This window comes from Elephas maximus, chromosome 1, assembly GCF_024166365.1.
Source record: "Elephas maximus indicus isolate mEleMax1 chromosome 1, mEleMax1 primary haplotype, whole genome shotgun sequence".
NCBI classification, from domain to species: Eukaryota; Metazoa; Chordata; class Mammalia; order Proboscidea; family Elephantidae; genus Elephas; species Elephas maximus.
The window spans coordinates 98,135,723-98,149,849 of record NC_064819.1 but is presented as its reverse complement, the minus strand read 5'-3'; the positions used below and the strand labels follow the sequence as shown (position 1 = coordinate 98,149,849).

Here is a 14,127-nt window from a genome sequence, read left to right as displayed (position 1 = left end):
CTTCTGGATGTATTTTTAAAATGTGATATTCTTGTGTGTGATATCCTTGTATGTCTTGTGGAGCAGAGTGTCAGTGGGGATCCCATGATTCAGCACCCTATGTTGATCTCTAGGGAATCTGCATATTCTTAATTTGTACCTGGCAGTATATGTAGCAACCATTTACTTTTTCAGCCTCTGAGGTTTATTGGGAAGCTGTTTTCCCACTGAAAGTACATACTGCCACAAGGCAGAGGCCTTTATGACTGAAACAAAACAAAATGGGCAGGTTCGGCAAATTCTGTTTCTATAGGGTGTTCTATAGGGTAAGACTGCGTCTTACATACTTTGGACATGTTGTCAGGAGGGATCAGTCTCTGGAGAAGGACATCATGCTTGGCAGTGTACAGGGTCAGCAGAAAAGAGGAAGACCCTCAACAAGGTGGACTGACACAGGGGCTGCAAAAATGGCCTCAAGCATAACAATGATTATAAGGATGGTGCAGGAGCAGGCAGTGTTTCATTCTGTTGTGCATAGGGTCGCTATGAGTCAGAACTGACTCGACAGCACCTAACAACAAACAACAACACAGGGTGTTTTATGAGATGTGTGCATTTTTGGTGGGAAAATCTGAAATTCTGGAAAAAGATTTTGGTAAACATGTACCAGTGGACTCTAAGGATACTCTGGGGTACAATTAGTGGGACAATGTATGTTGTGGACTCTAAGGGCAGATTCGTGGGAAGGGACAAGAAAAAAAAATTCATACTACCTACCAAAAATTCAATAGTACTCAATGATTCAGCATGCTTCCATTAATGAAAACAACTGGTATCAACAAAAAATTCAAAGCAGGAAACAACTGGGTCTTGAAAGGCTTAACGCAAAGCAACATCGTTGAGAAAGTCTTATATTACTGGTGATAGTATAAATTAGTATAACCTCTATGGATGACAATTTGGCAATACTGATTAAAATTACAAATGGACATACCGTATGACCCAGCAATTTCATGTCTAGTCTACACGTGTGTAAAACGGCACATATCCGTGGTTATCAAGGCATCTCTGCATGTAATAGCAAAAAAATTTTAAACATACATATCTATTAATACGAGGCTTGACTGTGGTACTTTCATGCTCTGTAGACGTAATATTATTTTAACTACATGGGTCTGGTGCTTCCAACAAATGAACAGTTATTTCTTCAATGGTTAAAAAACCCAGTGCGTCTTATGCAGTGAGAAATAGGACCAAACTAAAAAGTTATATCTGAGCGTCTCAGAGATGCACCATTTACTGGAGGGCAAGCTCTAGGTGAGTGTTAACCCAGAGTTACTAGAAGAAGCTCTCTGATTTCTAGCTGGAGATAGAGTAACATGCTGTGAGGCTTGGATGACCATTCAACAGTAGAGCTTGACCTTTCCAATTCCAAACTGTTAAGTGAGGAGCCTGAGTAAGTCCTGTACTTCTACCAGCAAAACAAAGATGACTGCACAGGATTTGTCAGACCCTCACACGGACAGTCATGCTTCTATACCTCGATTAACAGCTGCCAGGGCAATAGGTATTCCAAGATTTGGTCAGCAGCTTCAGGAAACAGCATCTGAAGCAGGGTAAGGCGACCAGTTAAAGGCAATGGCTTTAGTTACACTGGGATTTGTATCTCAGTTTTTGTTTTTTCACTCACCAGGACAAAATTCCCCCATCCCACGAAGTGAGAGATGCTGATTACACGTCCACTCTAGTTTTATAGGTGACCTGCCAGTTAGGATGGGACCATATTTTGTATTCTCGTTTAGCTGGTCAAGGAGATGCTCTTCACAATATAAACATTGAGGGACACGAGCATAAACACAGCAGAGGGACTGGGCTTCCAGGTGCAGTTAAGGGCTTACACTTCCATGGATGTGTTTTCCATAACACTTGACTCTTTCGGGGGAAAACAACACACTCCTACTTTCTGTTATACTGATTGTAATTTAAGTTCCTGAAGAGGATGCCTTTCAGCTTAACCAGCACCTAATGTGCCCACAGATACTAAATAAATAATGCCATTAGGACACATGGCTAACTAAGCTTTTCAGCTCAAACTTGAATCCTGAGTCAGGACCGCTTCTTATGAATTAGATCTACCTGAAGCGTCTAAGACCAGATCTGAAACCCTTCACCGACTGTATAACTATGAGCTGCTTATGAGGAGTTCCCAGCAGTAAATGAGGAGGAAATGAGTAAATGTTGAGTGAAAGAATGAAGTGGGGAAAGAACTGAGGCCTGCCCACCCTATCCCTTCCCAACCCTATCATATCATTTCAACTCTTTTCCCAGATTCAGCTAAGCTAACCATCTTTCTTCATCTGAAATACCATCTGGTCTCGTTGCTGTCATCCATGATCACTGTTTCCTGTCAGACTTAGGTCAAGCACAAGCTTTCCCTGGCTGTCACCCCAGACCGTGGACTTCAGCCCCCCGCCCCATTCCCTCTGCACTTAGCGGTGACGCTGTATCACTCCATGACAGCACATATGTCATCTTCTCCATCATCCTATGCTCTGTGTCCAGCCAGTGGCCTACGTGGCCCAACATGATCTGTCCCCAGTTCCCCCACTCCTCAACTCTCCTGCTGTTTCCCTTTTCTCACCCTACTGCAGCCATGCTGGTTAGCTTCCTCCATGTTTCTCAAATATACCAGGCACACTCCTGCCTCAGTGCCTTTGCACTTGCTGTTCCTTCTGTCTGGAATAAAATGGCTCATCCTTCAAATGCTACCTTTTCAGTGAGACCTTCTTTAACCACCCTCTTCAACATTACAACACCCTGACTTCTGGCATTCTCAAGATCTTCCTTCTCTGCTTTATTTTTCTCAATATATATTTTTCCTGTTTGTTTATTGTCTGTTTCTCCCTCGCCCAACTCCCAACAGGTGAGTTCCTTAAGTCCTAGAACTGTGTTCACTGCTATATCCCTAGAGTCTAACACAGTACCTGGCATGTAGCAGACACCAAGCATTTGTGGAATGGATGAATGTCTCTGCCTTAGGATCTCCTAGTAATCTGGAGGCTTTAGGGCAGAAGAGGAAGATCTTGGTTGAGCCCTGGTCTCGCTCCAGCCCTGGCCCCCATCTCACTGCTTCACTTTCTTCTCAGGTCCAATCCAGCTCTCTACCACCAGAAACTACCTGGCTGAGAAGCAGGAAAGGGCCAGGGCAACAGGTACTCGTTACAGGATGCTAATAATCCCCAGGCCACCAGGTACAGAATTCTACAGGGTGCCAATTTTTATATTCAGCATCCTGGTTATCTCAGGACGAATGCAGGCCAGAGACAGGTTAGGACTAGACAACCTAGATAACAGCACTAAGTAACAGCAGCTCATTTGTTTTGAGGTGTTTCCCAAGCAGCAGTGCTAAATGTGCACTTGTTCATCTAGCTGCTTTTTAAAAAGTTACTTAGCTTTTTATTATGGACATTTTCAAGCATATACAAAAGTAGAAAGAGTAGTATACTGAACCCCATGAACTCATTATGCAATTTCAACAACTGCCAACGTTTTGCCACTTTTGTTTCCTCTATTCCCTGATTGTCTCTGCAACCGCCATAAAATAAATATTTCATCTGTTTTCTTGTGAACTAGTCTATATAAGACAGACTCTGGTCTTGTTACCACTGCATTCCAGCAACTGTGTCAACCAATCTCTCTAGTAGTACCAGAAATAGAGTAAAAATAACACTTAACATCCATTCCCCTACCTGAGGAATGGATGAAAAGGAAATGTCTAAACTCCAGCCTGTTTAAATCAAGGGATTTTACCTATTCTCATGTTGGGAAAGGCTTTGGAAAGGGGAGGGTGTTGTGGCTACAATATGAATGTGGACACAATTACATCTATCGGAATCAACTTGACCGCACTGGGTTTTTGTTGGGTATACCGAATAACATGAAGCCCAGGTGGCGCAGTGGTTAAAGAGCGCAGCTGCTAACCAAGAGGTCAGCAGTTTGAACCTACCAGCCGCTCCTTAGAAACCCTATGCGGCAGTTCTACTGTGTCCTATAGGGTCACTATGAGTTGGAATTGACTGCAATGGGTTTGGTCTGGTTTGGTTGCAAAAAAGGAGAGACAGGGTTAAAGTAAGATAAATAAAAGACAGCTTTTGTTCTTAAGGAAGTCACAGTGGGGGAGGAGAGGTGAGAAAAGCACACAGATAACTAGGATACAAGGCAGAATATGTTCTGTGCCCTAAGAAAGATTAAACATGCCTGAGGCAAAGGCTCCTTTTTTAAATCCATCACAGAATTTACAGACCCCAGGATTTTATCCATTCCATTGTTGCATAGCCAATAAGTCCAGCATTATAGGAGACCTGGGGATTTGCTAACCCGTGGATCCTTAAAGTCACATTTTGCTACTCACTCTCCAGTTTTCCTGTGGGAGGGGACTGCAAAGTCCTCCCAAGACTTGGAAAACAATGAGGCTAATTCCTTGGAAAACAATGAGGCTAATTCCGTGAGTGCAGCAGCAGACACTCAAAGCATTCTACCCTGGGGGCATATACAGCAAGCAGCTTAATAAACAGGATAGGATCCTAGGATTGTCTCATGGAGACACAACTAGAACAATCCTGAAGAATTTCCAGGGTTTCCCTCCTTGCTACCCAAAGGACTGAGAAGCCATCAGAGGTTCCCAATGAAGAACTTTCATGAAGGGTAGGACGGTGCTGGGGAAGCCAAGACAACTTGTACAAGGCAAGGTCATGGAATCTCCAAGGACACACCCAAATTCCCCAAGGGACCGATTTGCTGGGCTTAGGGCTGTGGGGACCATGGTCTTGGGGAACATCTAACTCAATGGGCATAACATAGTTTATGAAAAAAAATATTCTACATTCTACTTTGGTGAGTAGCGTCTATGATCTTAAAAGCCTGTGAGTGGCCACCTAGGATACTCCACTGGTCTCGCCCCTTTGGGACCAAGGAAGAATGAAGAAAACTAAAGACACTAGGGAATGATTAGTCCAAGTGACTAATGGACCACATCTATCATTGCCTCCACCAGACTGAGTCCCGTACAAATAGATGGTGCCTGGCTACTACCATTGACTGCTCCGACAAGGATCACAATAGAGGGTCCTGGACAGAGCTGGAAAGAAATGTAGAACAAAATTCTAACTCAAAAAGAAAGACCAGACTTGCTGGCCTGACAGAGACTGGAGAAACTCTGACAATATGGCCCCTGGACACCCTTTCAGCTCAGTAATGAAGTCATTCCTGAGGTTCACCCTTCAGACAAAGATTGGATAGATCCATAAAACAAAATGAGACTAAAGGGGCACACTGGCCCAGGGGCAGGGACTAGGAGGCAGGAGGGAACAGGAAAGCTGGTAATAGGGAAGCCAAGGTTGAGAAGGGAGAGTGCCGGCATGTCGTGGAGTTGTTAACTAATGCCATAGAATAATGTGTGTACTGACTGTTTAATGAGAAACTGGTTTGTTCTGTAAAACTTCATCTAAAGTACAATAAAAAATAAAAAAGAAGTTCCCAAAGAAAAGCACAGTTCTTTGGATAAACCAAAGAGGCTGATGAGGTTTGGTTGGACAGTGCTGTGTGTAAAGGAAGGAGGGCTGAGAAATGAGAAGGTCATTCACTTGGCCCCAGGGTTAGAGGCACAGTCAGACTGGAGGAAGCAAGGGCAGGGCTGGGGTGGAAGGGAGGTATACATGGGTGAGAATGGCTGGGGAGACAAATAAGAGGAATGCATCTGGCAAAGAGAAGGCAATGTAGGAAAGACTAAAGCCAAACTCACTGCCACTGAGTTGATTCCAACTCACAGCATTCTTATAGAACAGAGTAGAACTGCCCCGTAGGGTTTCCAAAGCTGTAAATCTTTACGGAAACAGACTGCCACATCTTTCTCCCCAGAGCAGTGGTGGGTTCAAACCTCCGACCTTTGGGTTAGCAGCCCAGATGTTTAACTACTGCGTCACAAGGGCTCCTTTTGTGAAAGAGAGGGAGAGGGAAAGGATGAAAGATGATTCTGGTTTGAAAAGGAAATTAATGAAGAAAATGAGGAAGATGCCATGAGATCTGTGAATAAGAGACATAAGATCTCACCGGAAATCGGAACAGGGTTATGAAAAGGAGGGATCCTGGAATGGGAGGGTTTATAGGTTAGGAAGGATGGGTTCGTGTGGGGACAGAAAACGCCCATATCACTGATGCTGGGCACATCAGGTCACTAGATGAAGTGCAATTTAGATGAAGGTTTCAGGTAACAGGATGTGGGTGAGGATGGCAGAACGGGGTGGGGAGAGCTAGAGCTCTGAGAAGAGACTGAAAATAGGAAGGGATCATAGGGTGAAATGATATCGGACTAGAAGGTTTCGGAGTATATGGACTCCTGAAGGTAAGGGACTTAACAGGATGAATGGATGAGGGGTAAAGCATCAGTGAGGTGGAAGATACTCCAGGGTGAGGTCACAGGAGCTCCAAGGGCTCATGGGATGAGAGGATATCTGAACAAAGGATAAAGAGAAGTATTGAGGTATTAAGGTGCAGGAGTCTCAGGGCATATAGTGCCAAAAGTCACGAGCAATGGGACAAGGAAGTCACCAAGCCATGAGGCAAAAGGTAATAAAAACCTTGGGGTTCATGGGATGAACTGATATTGGGCTTAGAAAGTACTAGAAAACAGGAAATAAGGGGCCGAGAATGACATGGAAACCAGGTGGAGGGGGGGAAGAGGCAATATGGCAAGATAGCGAGAAGTATAGGATTTGAAGACTGTAGGTTCAAATCCCAGTTCTACTTTTAGAAGCTGTATGAATTTCATGTTCTTCATCTATTTAAAAACGAACAAAAAAAGTGAGACGGGGACATGGTGGTGGATATAACAATTACCTCTTGGGGTTGTTGATGGTAAACTTAATTTACATACACAAAGCACACATTAGGTGTTCAGTAAGTGCCAATCATTATTAAGGAGACATCAGGATAAGAAACCAGAAGAGTGAAGCAGTCACAGCAGAGATGAGAAGAGGGCAGACATTTCAAGAGGTCAGAAGTAGATAATGCAAGGTATGGGCCATTGTGCTCATCGTTGAATCCCTAACCTCCATGACAGAGTAAGACCCATAGGAGCTTCTCAGTAATAACAACAATTTATACTTAAGGGCACCCCACGTACCAGGCATGGTGCCAAGTGCTTAACATGCATCATCTCAAAAAAAAAAAAAAAAACAGTGCTATTGAGTCGATTCCGACTCATAGCGACCCTATGCAACGCCCCATAGGGTTTCTGAGGAGCGCCTGGTGGACTTGAACTGCCGACCATTTGGTTAGCAGCCATAGCACTTAGCCGCTACGCCACTAGGGTTTCCAAACTACTTGTTTTTTTTTTTTTGCATCATCTCAGACACTACTATTATCCTCCCTTAGCAGATGTGAAGATTGAGAGCTCAGACATGCTAATGGATATCCCTAAAGTCCCACAGCCGAAGGGCCAGAGTCAAAGTGGAACCCAGGTTTCTTATGACATCAATGTCTTGAATTGAAGCACAGTGCTTTGCAAACATGTTAACCGACAGGACTGGATCAAGGGAAACGCGTGTGGGCTATTAAAACTGTGTCAGGGGTCATGGGGGGCAAGGGAACAAGGTTCATGAAGCAAGTGGACCCTGGGGTGGGGTGCAAAAATGATTGTAAACAAGTATTATCTTGCCTAGGAATTGCAGAATTTCACAGCTGGAGGGAAACTGACATGGGCCAACCCAACCTCATTACTATACAGAAGAGAAACTGAAGACTAGTGTGAGGAGGGGACTTCTCCAAGGTTCCTAAAACACAACAACTGCAGCGTTGGGACTTGAACACACTCAATCCAGAATTCTCTGATGCCTCTAATTATTACTACTTCATATTCATGTCTATATCCTCCGTGGCACTAGCATGGTGCTGGGGCACTTACAAGTAATGTGCTGATTGACATAAGAGGAGTGGGGTGCAAAGAGGGATGCCTGTGGGGGTGATTTTAGGACGAAGGGGGAACATGGAATGAGGATCATGTGGCAAAGAATAAATTACCAATCAGACACCGCGGGTAATGTAGATGACTGGGTGGGAAACTACTGAAGTTGGGTTTAGCAGTTATCATACAATGTTTGAGGGAGTCGCCGAGTTTGTGGGGAAGACAGGATAGTGTGGGGTCAGTAGGAAGGTTTGGGGATCACAACGGACGACTGTGGGAATCTTGGGATCCTGTGAGTCAGTGGACTGGAACTGAGTGAGTCACTGAGCTGGTGGGTCCCTGGGCAGTGGTGGGGGAATTCCTGGGTTAGCACAGTCCACGAATAAGAATTGCGGGTTACCTGGTGAGGTGTTGGGTCAGTGGGTGTGGTGTGGGGTCACCAAGGTGAAGCCGGGCGTAGTCACGAGATGGGGTTTGGGAATCATGGGGGAGTCGACGCAGGGTCAAACGAAGGGGCAGGGACCGGACCAGGACCCTGGGTGGGGGAGGTGCCAGGCCGCTCTTCAGCCCTCCCGGCCGCCTGGCTAGGGCCGGAGGAAGGTGGGCACACCGGGCTCGGGACCTTCCCGGGGCCCGCGCCCGCCCAGCTCCCCGCCCTGGGCACGGTGGACCCACTCTTCCCGCAGCCACCAACCTGACAGCCCCAGAGGCCGACTCCGCCGACAGACCGCCATGCACCGGGCCCCGCCACCAGCGCCGGCCCCGCAACCCGCCTGCGCCATAGCCCGCCCGCCCGCGCGCAGCTTGCCTCGCGCGATATCCAGGTTCCAGGGCCGCTCCCCTTTCCTCTTCTCTCGACGCGCCTCTATGGGACCCCGGACCCCGTATAGAAAATACAGGACACGCTCCGCCCCGCACCCCCCTTCCCCGCGGTGGCTGTTCCCCTTATCCTAGTTCCGGGGCCCCTAGAGCCTCGCCACCGGGACTCTGAACTGAACCTGCCGGAGCTCCGCCCCGTCCCCCGGTCGGAGACACGCACGGCCCCCGGGGCCGAGCGCCCGGGGGAAGGGCGTGATGACGTCACGACGCCCCGGTCAGGGCTGGGTTGCGGCTTCCGAGCCAGGTCGTTGCCATAGCAATCGGGAGCCGCTACCTGTCCCGCCGAGGGGCTCGTTGCGCCTGAGGCCTGAGGAGGGGGCAGAGGAGGAGCCCCAGGCCCCGAGAGTTCCGCGCCGTCACGTCTGCGGCCTGCGGGCAAGGCGTGCGCTTCTAGAACGGAAGAGGACAGCAGGTTGTGAGGGGAACAGTTCACGGGGGTCCCACTGCCCTTGGTGGGGCTGCCGACCCGACCCTCCCCTCAAGGCCGAGAGCCACCAGGCTTCCTCCTGGCAGCCCGGGCGCACCCTCACCGCGAACTGCGCCTTACCGTCCCGAAGCGCTGTTCTGTGCGCAGTCCGCAGGCGTTGCATACTGATCTTCGAGCCAATCCTCTGAAGGAAGCAATTGCAGGTATTACTAGCTATAGCTTCTTGTTGAAATGATGGTATTGAGGAGCCGTGAGGGTCTTGCACCCTTAGGGAAGGCGCCCTGACTGTCTTCTTAGGTTCTCCCACCCTCATTCCCCCATCAGCCCCACACCCAGTCTCAAAACCAGCTACTCCCCCTTAAAGGCTTGCTTAGGAGTGAACGAAACTAAGCCCTTTTACCGCTTTCCTTCCCTGCAAATTGGGGAATTTTTCAAAAGTCTGGGGGAAAATTAAGAGTGAGGTTTGGTTAAAAACTATATGTATAGTAATAAATAAAAGGGAGGGGCGTTAGATAAGGACCTGGGAAGGACAGGAGGAACTGAACTGGGTGCCTGGGGAAATGAGGTGGGAGAGAAACTCCCTTTTATGTCCTTTTAGACTTTAGAATTTTAACTTGTTTCTTAGGTACCCGCCCTCAACAAAACAAAACTAACTTAAAAAAAAATTAAAGAAACTATTTCCATACACTAGAAACATTTACAAAGTACTAGGTTTAGGTTCTATGATAGCTAAAAATGCCATTGGGGGCACAGACATCTTCCTCCTCTCCTCCCCTGTCTGAAGAACTTTACCAGAAAGACCGCCTTTCAGTTTTAGACAGCCTCTTTCTCCATCTTTTTATTTGTTTTGCCACCTCATTTCCAGAGGTGGGCCTGGGGCAAGAATTCTCATTAGGTTCCCAATTTAGGCTGGCAGTGAATGACAATTGATGGCGCATGCCTGTGATTAATAATTAATCCTTTATATATACCTCCTGGTGGAAACCCTGGTGGTGTAGTGGTTAAGAGCTACGGCTGTTAACCATAAAGGTTGGCAGTTCAAATCCACCAGGTGCTCCTTGGAAACTCTATGGGGCAGTTCTACTCTGTCCTATAGCGTCGCTATGAAGGGTTTGGTTTTTTTTTTTGGTTTATACCTCCTGGTATAGAAATAAACAATCTGACCACTATGGGGCCCTCTTTCCATCCCTTTTTTGTGGGAGTTTGACAAGTTATTTCTTATAGTTACCGAGAGACGATAAATAACCTTGTCCTGACATTAACTGCCATTAGGAACAGAGCAGAGGATAGTAGTCAGGATATTTTTCTAAATCAAAGATACTTCTGTCCTTTCTCACAGTCCCTGCAGATCCTAATTTGATAGGCTAATCCCCAGTCCCATTACAGATTTAACAAAAATTATGGAAAGCCAATGTCTGAGTCTGAAGTCATAAGATTCTAACTGTGGGGGGAAAGAAGCCCAATGGTTAAGCCCTCAGCTGCTAACTGAAAGGTTAGTGGTTCAAACCCACTCAGCGGCTCTTCAGGAGAAAGACCTGGTGATCTGCTTCCATAAAGACTGAGAGAGAGTTCCGTTGCTGTGGAGTCGATTCGAACTCATAAATAACGACCCTACAGAACAGAGTAGAATTGCCATGTAGGGTTTCCACGGAGCAGCTGATGGATTCAAACTGCCGACCTTTTGGTTAGCAGCCAACTCTTAACCACTGTGCCACCAGGGTTCCTCTTAATGAGAAAGATGGTGTTTTCTCCCAATTACTTCAGTTATTCGTGGATGAATATTACCTAATGGTAGAAGGGGATAAGGTACGTCAGTTCTCTACCTGTCTTTTATTTTTATAGACACAGCATTGAGAAACCAATAAGTATTTGGGAAAGGAAGAGCTTTGTTACAATGGTATCCTCTGAGTCTTTGAATTTGTAAATTATATGCCAACAGTCACAAAGTGATCTATTTACTACTAAATACTACTATCAATTACTATCACCTAGAGCCCTTCCATAGGGTCACTGTGAGTCAGAATTGACTCGAGAGCAATGAATTTGTTTGTTTTTTTAGAGCCCGTCTTTAATTTTATTAAAAGCAAAGAATTGGAAACCACTGAACTTGCAGAAGGATTTGTTATTTATTCATTAGTCTCAGTTTCGGTCTTATAAAAATGATTATTAATTTTTAACCTTTTCACTCAGAGGAACCTGCTTTCTTAATCAGATACTGATTTCCATACTCTTTCTAGTGCAATATTTTATGATAAAATGCTTTTATAATTACGTGTTTTCAGGATCTTTTTATTAAAACATTGAAGTGTAGAGTCAGCTCGTTCATTGTATGTAAAATATCTGCTCTTTTCGTAATTGGCAGAGCATGTCCTCATTTCAAACCAATCAGCCAAATCAGGCTTAGTTTTTGTCAGGGAAAAAGTCTAACTTGATTTTTCAATTCAAATAAATATGCTAATATTCATTTTGAGGAATATTATAAAAACCGATGGAAAATAAATTATACATTGCAGCTGATAAAATAGATTACTAAAAATCGGTCAAGATTAAATTATATAGATTTAATATTATAATTTATAAAAATAGGACAGTACTATTTCTTATGTCATTTGCAGTTTTGGTATATAATATACAGCTAAATTCATCAATATATTTATTAAGTGAGAAGTAAGATAGAAGGAGTGTTATCCCCTTGGTAAATGTGTGTGTGTGCTTGTGTCAAACTCTGGTGTTTGGCTTTTGGGAAAAATTAAATAAGAATCGTGTCAAAATCAGAAATAACTCCAATAGTTTTGTTAGACTTTGTGATTGAACTTTTTTTAAAAAATGTGCTTAGTAAAAAGAGAAGGTGTATTTGCTAAGAAATAATGGGCTAAGCGATATTATTTTTTGTTAATGGGAGGTAGGAAATAGACATTTTATAAGATGAAATAAAAGAATTGATTATAATGGGCATATTTTATGATATGATTTGATAATGAATGATGCACACCTAATCGGAAAGAAATCACATAAACTTTCTATTTTACAGCTTTATCCACTGTACCTTGGAGAATTTCATAGTTCTGAGAACCTTCCAGATAGATTTAAAAGAATCAGCCTTATTAATCTATATTGCTTTGACTGTTTGAAGATCCTTTTCTTTTCCACTAATGACAAGTCTTAGGAGTGAGTGCTGAGGAGAGCTGAAAATAATTGCTTGCCTTTAGATGAAAAAAGCCCTTTCTAGCATTTGCTGCTTTCTTTGCTTTGTTCCCAGGGAACTCTTCCTCAAAAGCAATACATTCTTGAACAGTGGTCCTAGAACCTCTGCCATGTTTTACATATATCTTAATTCCAATCATCCCAACATTGGCCATAGTACCCTGGTTCTTAGGGACAACTTCACCTTTATCAGAATTATAAGAGGGGAAAAAACAACTCCTTCCCACTACTTCCCGGGCCCTTACACCCTGAGCCATGCATCAAGACTCAGTGTAGGTGAGGAATATGCCTTCTTTTGTATAGTGGGATGAGGACTATGGTAAAAGGGGAGGGAATAGAGAGTGTCAAGAATATATTGAGTGGGTCTCAGACAGGTTGATTTTAGGAAAGATATCACACAGACGTTGAGGATCTAAAAATTTATTCCCTTAAAATTCCTTAGATTGATTTCTTTGCCCGTGTACCCCTCGGAAAGTCTTTCTTGAAAAGTTTTCATGTACCCAGCTTTAAAGGCTGCCTGATATAAGCAGACCCATATTCCAACAGCCCTGGCTATACATTATTCTGGAACACCACTAAAGGTGTTCTAGGAAGTAAGGAAAAAGATTGGTGTTTTTGTCATAGAAGAGAGTTCAGAGAGAAGTCAAATAAGATGACCCTAAGTTGGTGTAGTTATTATGGTCCTGGATATGGTGTTCAGCTTTGCAGTTGTAGAAACATGATTTTATAAATACACAGAGAAGTATTCATGTTAAGTTACACAAAACCAAACTCACAGGAAGTTAATGTATAAAATAGAATGTCAGTGAATGAACTTATACTCATAGCCACCGAGTAGACTGGATTCTCCCTCCTGTTGGGAGATCTATGCAGGATGATCATTTACAATCAGAAAGTTACATGGGCAGTATGTCTCTTGAGCATGGCTGTTATCAAGCTATAATAGGAGCTCACTAAATATTTGTGGAATGAATGTACTTGTCTTCATTATAGATGCCAAAGGGTAAGTTCAGGATTCTGGTATGCCAACCCAGTATATTTTTTAATCAGGTAGATTTTTCATTGTTCCTAAAGTCAGATTCCTAAATGGCTATATCATATAGATATTTAACCCAATAAGATTTCATGTCAGGGAGTTATGTAACTGCAATTACGTTTTATCTGTCATCCCGGAGCCTAGAAATTGGGACCCTTTATTTATAAAAGAGATTGGGGATTGCTTTCCCTTGCCCTGTAGGAGTAGTGATGATGGTAGTGGCTGAACGGTCTGTATTACAGAATTCTACCATTGGGTGGCCAGTAGTGTACTGCACATAAAAAAAAAAGACCTCGGTTGGCCCTCAGTGCTTGTACTTTGCTAGAGTGGGACATCTTAATTAGGGAGGTGTCTGAGCCACCTGTGACCTGGCGAGCTTTTGGGGTCTGCATTATGGTGACGAACAGTGCTCTGAATTTATCCCATTCCCTAAACACTTCTCCCTCCTCCGCCTCCCAGGAGATAATTCTTGATACTGCTTTTTAAGACAAAGGGATGAGCCTTTCCAAATTCTAAAATCACTGGGAAGAAGATGGATCACGGAGAAACTTGGATAAGTCCTATCTGAAAGTTAGACGACACTATGTCTGCCCAAGGCTTTCTCCAGCTCTAGGATAAGCTATTGAGGCAGAGGAAAAGATG

The 14,127-nt window shown here is 44.4% G+C and overlaps 2 protein-coding genes across 5 annotated transcripts in view; one reads left to right on the top strand and one right to left on the bottom strand.

Annotated features, from left to right (window-relative positions):
- The window catches only part of ZNF76 (zinc finger protein 76), a 36,491-nt gene extending 27,758 nt beyond the window's left edge, over positions 1 to 8,733 (bottom strand). For all 4 annotated transcript variants that reach the window (XM_049890720.1, XM_049890793.1, XM_049890960.1 and 1 more), the window contains exon 1: positions 8,634 to 8,733. The gene's annotated coding sequence lies outside the window, so the exon portion shown is untranslated. The remainder of the gene's footprint in view (positions 1 to 8,633) is intronic.
- A 191-nt stretch (positions 8,734 to 8,924) lies between these two features.
- TCP11 (t-complex 11) overlaps positions 8,925 to 14,127 on the top strand; it is a 165,967-nt gene continuing 160,764 nt past the window's right edge. The window contains exon 1 of the mRNA XM_049870851.1: positions 8,925 to 9,448. The gene's annotated coding sequence lies outside the window, so the exon portion shown is untranslated. The remainder of the gene's footprint in view (positions 9,449 to 14,127) is intronic.